Source organism: Bos javanicus, chromosome 15 (genome assembly GCF_032452875.1).
Source record: "Bos javanicus breed banteng chromosome 15, ARS-OSU_banteng_1.0, whole genome shotgun sequence".
NCBI lineage: Eukaryota > Metazoa > Chordata > Mammalia > Artiodactyla > Bovidae > Bos > Bos javanicus.
The window spans coordinates 50,868,615-50,875,870 of record NC_083882.1 but is presented as its reverse complement, the minus strand read 5'-3'; the positions used below and the strand labels follow the sequence as shown (position 1 = coordinate 50,875,870).

At 45.0% G+C, this 7,256-nt stretch overlaps 1 pseudogene; it reads left to right on the top strand.

Annotated features, from left to right (window-relative positions):
* Window positions 1–2,313: 2,313 nt before the first annotated feature.
* On the top strand, window positions 2,314–6,996 carry LOC133261028 (olfactory receptor 52K2-like; annotated as a pseudogene).
* Window positions 6,997–7,256: the final 260 nt, after the last annotated feature.

Genomic DNA, 7,256 nt, shown 5'->3' with positions numbered 1-7,256 from the left:
TTTTTCTAACTCAACCTGGGTATCTTCTAGACTGCTCCCAACATCAGCATGTGAACCTTAAGTCTGGATCATGGAAACCTCCAGATAGACTTTGTCTCCTCAGACTAACTTGGACTCTACTGACACAGGCTCTGTGTAGAAGGTCTGCCTCACCCCAGTGTGTTCTGAAGGCTCCAGGAGAGAGAGGTGAGTCCTTTTCCCTTAGGGACAAACATTAGGACATTTGAGCAGGATCCTGATGTCTTTGTGGGAAGAGAGGGGTGGCCTGCAGGATATAGTAGGAGCTGTCGGGATGGTTCATAGAATGAGTTCAGGTTAAAAGACAGAGCTTGCCATTTGGAAAACAAGCTTCCCCTCTAGGACCATGGCAGAACAGCGGGTGCTGAGAACAGTCACAGTAGGATAGTGTCCCCTTTAGTGTTGTTATTAGTGGTTAATTAAGCAATAATAATGACATTGATAGTTATTCTCCAGTGATCACAATGGATCTTCCCTAAATCATGAGAGGTAGGCAGGACTGGGATGAAGGTCTCCGCATGACAAATAAGGAGACAATCCAAGGAGCAGAGAGGTTAATAGCCTCATCAAAGCCATAGACTGGGACTCAAACCTAATTTCTCACTCATAATCTTAGCTCACAGTTCTGTCCACAATACAGCATAAAATCAAAACTCCAGATTAAGTCAAACACAAAATGAATAGCAAACCTTGACCCAGTTGTGGCTGATTCCTACTTAAATAAGTTGCACTCAGAAAGCACACATGTCAGGCATCCATTTGCATATTCAGGGGAAGCTGTGTCCTTGGCAGGCCCTGCAGGAAGGAGGGTGAGGGTAGAGAGAGGCACAGTGGTCACTGAGACCAGAGGATGCTCTGCCTCCAGGGAAACATGCCTGATGTAATAGGATGTGAGGGGAGCCAGGGGAGGGACCCCAGAGGACTGAAGATAGGAACAGAATGTCCCCAGAGTCACCCCAGAGAAGACACCAGGTCCATCTTGGGTCATCTTTGGCTGTACCTCAGGGACAGGGCCTGTTATTTCCTTTTTCTTTTGGAAGTAGAATAATTGATCATGAAGATTAGTCAGACCTCTTTATAACCATCTTTCCCACCCTTCCCTCACTAACAGAGGAAAATGGTACCATTTTTCCTGAAGCTTCCAAAAAAATGAACCAAGCCTCATGCTGAGGGGTGAGAACACATGACCTGTGGTGGATGGTGGGCATGAGGACACAGAGCACGGTAAGGAGCTGCACAACCAGGATGAGAGGCATGCATACCTGGGAGGGGGACTTCTGCTGGGATCAGCTGGCTCCTGTAGGGCTGGGGCAGAGGCCTGGGGACACAGATCTAAGAAAGAGGCCAAGTGAGTTGGAGCTGGCAGAATGACCATAATGACCGGTATAACAGCAGAAACCTGACTATATAGTAATCACTAGAGGGATGATACAAAGTTTGAGTAAAGAGCCAATAGAAGAGTGCTTCATGTTTGAGGAGAACAGGTTAGGTCAGGGACATGAGCCTAGGGACCACAGGGCAGATCCATCTCTCATGGACTCTCATACCCAGATAGAAAATATACCTTCTCTGTGGCATGACCTCATCTCCTGACTTGAGGTCATGACTTCTCATCTTCTGTCATTCTCATCCTTGTATATCCTTGTCTAAGAGGAGAACTTCTTTCACCGCCCCCCCCTCCCCCCCAATACTTGGTCTTCTACAAGCCTCAGATCCTGCCATTATTATTAGAAGAAACCCTCTGCTGCCTCCAAGGCCTGTGCTCTGTGTTGTATGTTAGGGACCACCTCATGCAGATCTTATCTATGTAACCCAGACCAGGTTAGTACCTCCCTCCTGTGAGTGCTACTTGCTATCCTCCTGCCTCGGTCTGGCCCTGCCTCAGTCACAGCTGCTGAAATAGTCTAGAGAAAAAAGGAGAAATCAAAAATAAGGAGATGGAAGGGACAGATCAGTTACACTTGCTTATTAAAGGTTCAGCATCAATGAACACTATATATTCAGTGTGGTCCTATAGATTGAATCTTGGCATTAAAGTTAGAAGATGTGAAATTGATTCCTTCATTTGCCCCTTATTTCCTCCAGGATGATCACTTGGGGACTTTGCTTCCCAAATACATCATCCTGAGATGCTCTCAGATTAAAAAGGTAGCCTACCTAACAGTTTACTACACTGACTGAATGCTCTCTAGATATGGAGCCACATACAATTTTGGGGGAGACATTGAAATAAATGACACAGGCTTTCTTTAGTCATTTGGTCACCTTTTGGCTGTGGAGGCAAGAAATAAGACAATGACAGGTAAGGACTTGACAGAACATGCCTGCCAGGTGTGTGGAAGGGTGGTAGGAAAGAGAAGAAACCAAATAAGCAGAGTTGGATTGTGAATGACATTAGAGGTATATTTTTGTTGAATCTGGAAAGGGGGAAGATGGTGGATTATTAGGCATTTTCAACAAGACTAGTCAAGCAGTAAGACTGAGGTTGTGTGGGCAAAGAAACTGGAGGGCCTGTGATGGAGCTCCTAGGAAGTGGGCCCTCAGGGAGGAAGAGAGACCTGTTTGGAACTGGAGAAGCACATTCACTTAGGATAAGGGTGACACCATGGAGAAGAGGATATTCTTTCATTCATTCAAGAATTATTAGCACGTTTCTCTACCATGGATATACTGACATTAAATGTAAAAACACAGCCCCAGTGTCATGGGGCTTCCCATGCTGTTGGTCCCAATGCTGTCTTAGAGAAAATGTAGATATACATTAGATGTGGAGATGTTTCTAATTAAAAACAAACAAACAAACAAACAAACAACAAACAAAAACATTTCTTATTCTGACCTAGTTGGCCAAAGCTGATGGAAGGTTTTAGAGAATTTCCATTTGTGGAGGCACTTAAGAGATAGCCAGTAAGCCTCACTTTGCCTCAGAGTTATATTATCCAGCAGCAGAAAGGAGGAAGATTCTCCAGGAATGGAGTCCTTCATGCATTTATTTAAAAAACACCTACTGAGCACCAAACAGGTTCAATAGAGTTCATGGATACAGAAATGAAGAAAGCACAGTCCTTTTACTAAAAGCACTCACAGTCCAGTGAATGGACAAATGGGTGCATTAGCAATACACATCACACTCTCCCCGTGTTATTTAATTCAGCCCATTAATAAGTCTTTCTTTAAAACACTGAGAAAATCTACCTGGAGGAGTCTGCAAAGGCTTCACCAAGAAGGTGCCAGAATCTTGGCCAGGTGTGGAAATAGGCAGGGGAAAGTATTCCAGATAAATAGTTCTAGCTGCAAGCATGACTGTTTCAGGTAGTGGCAGATTCTCCAGTGTGGCTGAACCTAGGATGAATATATAAAGGAATGGTAAGAAGTGAGGCTAATAATATGGGCAAGACCAAGTTTGTATCCATGTTGAGTAGTTTTAAATTTTTCTTGTAGTCATGAGATCTCCAGTGGTTTTCAGGAGGTCTGTCACACCATGGTAGATAGACAGATTGGTAGTGGAAAACTATAGGGAGAGCTTTCTAGTGGCACAAGCAATTGATGATGTGACTTCAGAAAGACAAAAAGGGCAGAAAGAGGAGACAAGCAGCATGAAAGAATTCAGGGGAAGGGTCCTGGGGCACGTTATTGAGAAAGATCTGACAGAAGCTGTATGACTGAAGCATAACAGAGAAGGGAGATGTAGAAAGGGATGAGGCTGAAAAATGAGCAGGGACTAGACCCTGCAGGAACCTGTAAACCAGGGTGAGGAATGTGGATTCCATCATTAATATGGTGATCTTAGTAATTCCAAGAAGGTCTTAGGCAAGTTCAGTTCAGTTCAGTCACTCAGTCGTGTCCGACTCTGCGACCCCATGAATTGCAGCACGCCAGGCCTCCCTGTCCATCACAAACTCCCAGAGTTCATTCAGACTTACATCCATCGAGTCAGTGATGCCATCCAGCCATCTCATCCTCTGTCGTCCCCTTCTCCTCCTGTTCCCAATCCCTCCCAGCATCAGAGTCTTTTCCAATGAGTCAACTCTTCGCATGAGGTGGCCAAAGTACTGGAGTTTCAGCTTTAGCATCATTCCCTCCAAAGAAATCCCAGGGCTGATCTCCTTCAGAATGGACTGGTTGGATCTCCTTGCAGTCCAAGGGACTCTCAAGAGTCTTCTCCAACACCACAGTTCAAAAGCATCAATTCTCCGGCGCTCAGCCTTCTTCACAGTCCAACTCTCACATCCATACATGACCACAGGAAAAACCATAGCCTTGACTAGACGGACCTTTGTTGGCAAAGTAATGTCTCTGCTTTTCAATATGCTATCTAGGTTGGTCATAACTTTCCTTTCAAGGAGTAAGCGTCTTTTAATTTCATCGCTGCAATCACCATCTGCAGTGATTTTGGAGCCCCAAAAGATAAAGTCTGACACTGTTTCCACTGTTTTCCCATCTATTTCCCATGAAGTGATGGGACTGGATGCCATGATCTTAGTTTTCTGAATGTTAAGCTTTAAGCCAACTTTTTCACTCTCTTCTTTCACTTTCATCAAGAGGCTCTTTATTTCTTCTTCACTTTCTGCCATAAGGGTGGTGTCATCTGCATATCTGAGGTTATTAATATTTCTCCCAGCAATCTTGATTCCAGCTTGTGTTTCTTCCAGTCCAGCGTTTCACATGATGTACTCTGCATATAAGTTAAATAAGCAGGGTGACAATATACAGCCTTGATGTACTCCTTTTCCTATTTGGAACCAGTCTGTTGTTCCATGTCCAGTTCTAACTGTTTTTTCCTGACCTGCATACAGATTTCTCAAGAGGTAGATCAGGTGGTCTGGTATTCCCATCTTTTTCAGAATTTTCCACAGTTGATTGTGACCCACACAGTCAAAGGCTTTGGCATAGTCAATAAAGCAGAAATAGATGTTTTTCTGGAACTCTCTTGCTTTTTCCATGATCCAGCGGATGGTGGCAATTTGATCTCTGGTTCCTCTGCCTTTTCTAAAACCAGCTTGAACATCAGGAAGTTCACGGTTCACGTATTGCTGAAGCCTGGCTTGGGGAATTTTGAGCATTACTTTACTAGCATGTGATTTGAGTGCAATTGTGCAGTAGTTTGAGCATTCTTTGGCTTTGCCTTCTTTGGGATTGGAATGAAAACGGACCTTTTCCAGTCCTGTGGCCACTGCTGAGTTTTCCAAATTTGCTGGCATATTGACGTTCTCTAAGAACCTTTCTTAGAGAAAATATTTAGAACTTGGAGGGGAGTGAATTATCATAGGAAGTGAATAATCAGGCTTAATTGTTTGTTATGTATTCAAGCTTTACATTTCAGAAGAGAAACGCCCCTTTGTAATTAGGAGTATAGGTTGAGTTGGGAGGCAAAGGAAGACAGTGAATGTTTCTGGGTAAGTTTTGAATCAAATGGGTATCTGTGTCCTTCATAGCACTGTACTTGACTATGCAAAGACCACAAAAACTCTTCATCCACTGAATTCCTTTATGAAGGATGCCTTACTAGCTCTATTGTTGTTTAATGTCCTGACCACTCAATAGTTTTATGAGCATCTTAAGGGCAAAGGTGAGATACAATGTTCCACAATTCATATTAGGATTATTTTCTAATTTCTTTTAAGGTCCAGAAGATCAAGGGCTAAGCCTTCCATGTAAATGATCAGAGTTTGAACTTGAACACTGTAATCCTGCTGACACTGTGCACTGTCCAGAAGGGCCCTGTGGAAGGGAATTTCTGTTGAGAGAGAAATTTCTGTTGGCCCTGTCAGCCTCCAGTATCACCTCAACTCATCTAGCAGTCTTTCTGTTGGTGGGGATCCCAGGCCTGTAGCACCTACATGTCTGGATCTCTATTCCTTTCTGCTCAGCCTATACACTGGCCCTGCTTGGCAACTGCACCCTCTTCTTCATCATTCAGGCTGATACAGGCCTGCATGAGCCCATGTACCTCTTCCTGGCCATGTTGGCAGCCATTGATTCAGGCCTTTCCTATTCAACTGTACCTAAAATGCTGGCCATCTTCTGGTTCAGGGATTGAGAGATAAACTTCTATGCTTGTCTGATCCAGATGTTCTTTCTCCACTCCTTCTCCATCATGGAGTCAGCAGTGCTGCTGGCCATGGCCTTTGACCACTATGTGGCCGTCTGCAAGCCACTGCACTACAGCACCGTCCTCACTGGGCCACTTATCACCAAGATCAGCTTGGCTGCTGTGACTCGGGCTGTGACACTAATGACTCCACTTCCCTTTCTGCACAGACACTTCCACTACTGCCAGGGTCCAGTGATTGCCCACTGCTACTGTGAGCACATGGCCATGGTAAGGCTGGCCTGTGGGGACACTCACTTCAACAACATCTATGGCATTGCTGTGGCCATGTTTATAGGGGCATTCAATCTGCTTTTTGTTATCCTGTCTTATATCTTCATCTTCCAGGCAGTTCTATAGTTTGTCTCTCAGGAGGCTCGCTACAAAGCCTTTGGGACATGTGTGTCCCACATAGGTGCCGTTTTAACCTTCAACACACCTCCCGTCATCTCCTCAGTCATGCATCGGGTAGCTAGCCGGACTGCTCCACATGTGCACATCCTTCTTGCCAATTTCTATCTGCTCTTCCCACCCATGGTGAATCCCTTCATCTATGGGGTCAAGACCAAGCAGATTCATGAACAAGACTTGGGACTGTTCCTGAAAAAGGATGTATAAATGATGTCTGGATCAGACAGTCATAGAAGCTGAGCGGCAGGCGGAGATAGAGTGGGACTGGTGGAATGCTGAAGTGGGGGTGAGGGAATGATAGGTGGTAGGGGGCTGCCAGAGTCTCCATGCTCAGTTCTTTCCTGCGTGTATGCTAAGTCACTTCAGTCATGTCCAACTCTTTGTGACACTATGGACTATAGCCTACCAGGTTCCTCTGACCACGGGATTCTCCAGGTAAGAATACTAGAGTGGGTTGCCATTCCCTTCTCCAGGGGATCTTCTCAACCCAGGGATCAAACTCCTTGTCTCTTATGTCTCCTGCATTGGCACCACTAGCACCACCTGGGAAGCCCTTAGTTCTTTCCTGGTACACCGAAAAAGCTAACTTGTATCCTGCAACTCAGAGTCACCAGTCTGATCTGTGCTCAAGGTTCTGTGTAGTCTGGTAACCTCTTGACTCAAATCGCTGACTTTGTTGTCTCCTCAGAAAGCCCATTCTTCTATCAGAGGCAAAGGTTGGACCCACTCTTCTGTT